We start from the raw sequence: 2,541 nt of genomic DNA, 5'->3' as shown, positions 1-2,541 counted from the left end.
CTCAAGAGAGATGTACGAGAGGGAGAACAGGTATCAATTTTGTTTTAAAGGAAAAATCGGATTGGTTTAAATGGAAAACTTCAACATTTTCTGTCTTTTTTTTACAGGAGCTTACGGGAGGCTCGAGACAACGCCGTGCTGGAGAAGGACCGTGCGGTGGCTGCAGAGAGGGACACCCAGTCCAGATATGACCAACTTCTGGAGCAGTGAGTGAAAAAAAAACACATTTAAATACTGTTTTATGTCACCTGGAATTAATTTATGTTCAATTTCTATCCTTTTTTTGTTTATAAATTACATCCAAGTGGTCTTAAGGAGCCACACAAAGACAAATCAAACCAAACATAAAATAAAAGTTTGTCCAAACATGAAAAAAATTCAATTAAATAAACATTATTATACTATAAATCAGCCTAGATATTTCTAATAAAGCTAGAATGGTGTAATAATCTTGGTTTAAATGATTTTTGGTGTTTCCTTTGGGGTCTAAAAAGAAAAAGATAAATAAACAATCATTGGAAACAATATTATAAAATAAGAGCTATACGTTAGCAACTGTAACAATGACCTACACATGAGTGGACACAAGGAAAGGTATACAACGAGGAGAACACTCAGCAGTTTAACAATTAAGTGTGAAAAGAGCTAAAAAGCAGACACTAAGGCCAAAAATCAAGGGTAGGTCTCAATATTAAATTTTTTTTACACATTTTGTCTATCTTCACCTCAAAATAAATGTATTTTCTGTTTAATTCCACCAATATTTGAGATAAAATTCAAACTCTAATTGCATATGTGCACACAAAAAACAAATAATCCACTTTTTTATTGTAAACTCAGGGATGTGTATTGGCTAGTCTGGCAATACGATGCGTATCGCGATATCGCGATACACGTCATGATACGATACCTGATCTATCTCAGACAATATTTCTCTATTTTTTTAATTATGGCTTGGAATAGTAATTAATAGTACATTTTTCACTAAAGTAAAATTGTAAATGTTCTTAAATGATCAGAACATTAAGCGCTGCAACTGTATCTCATAAACAAGTTGCTTTTATCCCATCAAGTTCATGGAGCTTTTATTTTGGTAATTTAAGATATATTTAAGTGGAAAACAAAACTAAACCTGAACCACTTGTTTGCGTTTAAATATTAATTAAATATTGTATTTTAGATAGATGCAAGTATCGTCAAATAAAGTATTGTGATACTTCACTGAATTGATATTTTTGTACAATCCTAGTTTGCATTGCAAGTGATAGAAAGTTGTGTTTTCTCTCTGACAGTCAGAAATGCAGTCTGTTCTTAGTTGTTAGAAACTCCAGAGCAAAACAGCTCCAAGCTTCCATAACAAGTCCGTACAGATGCTTTTTAATCACCTCTTTTTTTTTTTCTCTTTTTTTTTTGCTCTGTAGTTGAGCTAACAATGTTTGAGTTGGTGTGACTTGCACAGGCTTTAGCACTAAGCCGGCGAAGCGGCGATGCCCCTCCAGAACCGGTTCTTCATCTTGAAAACTGGTTCTTTTGTGAAACACAAAGGAGCTTAAAGATTGGACACTTTACCTCAGGCAGCACTGGAACCGCCTCAGCTGAAATACCTGCGACTGACCTTTAGATGTGGTTGTAGAAGTCGTGTTGCAAGAAAACAAAAAAAATCCTGAAAGTTGTTGATTTTAAGCTGTGAAATTTGTCTTTTTTCAATTGAAATAAATGCAGAAACTTTTGCAGACTTCATGTCGTCGCCAGAGGTTTTAGAGATTCCAGTGCTGTGATTACATTTGAACGTGGATCATTATGGGAAGTTGGGGGCAAATGAGGACATGTATAAGGTTTAAATGTGTGTCATGAAAATAACTAGAAAAGTTGCATTACCTGCGATGATGCTAGTGTGAATGCTTTTTGTTCAAAGTAGTCGCTGAAGATACTGAAGCTTTTTGCTGAAAAGGGGTGACGCAATTTACTTTAATTTCTAAAGGGATTTGCTGAAAATGCAAAAGCTATTAGCAAAATGTTAAATTTGCTAAATGACTGGAAATTTTCTGAAAGAACTATGAAAGACCACTGAAGTTTACCTAACTTTTGGAAAAGTTGTAGAAAAAATGCGTAAAAGTCCCTAAAACTTGCCAATTTTGCAAAAATATTTAGCGTGTTGCTTAAATATGAGCTAAACTCCAAATTAGCCCCAAAAAGCTAGCTAAACTTCAAAATAGCAAACAATTCCTCAGTAAACTAAATTAGTCAAAAACAATAGTCTGTTGCAAAAGTAGAAGCTAAAATCTAAATTAGCCTATAAAATACTTAGTAGATAACAAATTAGCCAGAAACGTTAGCATGTTGCTAAAATATTAGCTAAGCTCTGAATTAGCATAAAAAAACCTCAGTAGATATCAAATTAGCCAAAAAAGCCAGCACATTGCTTAAATACTAGCTAAACTCCAAATTAGCCCAAATAAGCTAGCTTGTTGCATTAAAAACTAGCTAAACTCCAAAATAGCTTACAATTCCTCAGTAAACTAAATTAGTCAAAAGCTTTAG

The 2,541-nt window shown here is 33.8% G+C and overlaps 1 long non-coding RNA gene across 1 annotated transcript; it reads left to right on the top strand.

Annotated features, from left to right (window-relative positions):
• LOC112140158 lies at nt 1–669 on the top strand. The gene is made up of 3 exons (XR_002918125.2): nt 1–30; nt 108–206; nt 306–669. It is a non-coding gene; the product is annotated as an uncharacterized LOC112140158 (long non-coding RNA).
• Nucleotides 670–2,541: the final 1,872 nt, after the last annotated feature.

This window comes from Oryzias melastigma, unplaced genomic scaffold (genome assembly GCF_002922805.2).
Source record: "Oryzias melastigma strain HK-1 unplaced genomic scaffold, ASM292280v2 sc02566, whole genome shotgun sequence".
In the NCBI taxonomy this organism is placed as follows: Eukaryota; Metazoa; Chordata; class Actinopteri; order Beloniformes; family Adrianichthyidae; genus Oryzias; species Oryzias melastigma.
This window is presented reverse-complemented; position numbering and strand designations above follow the sequence as displayed.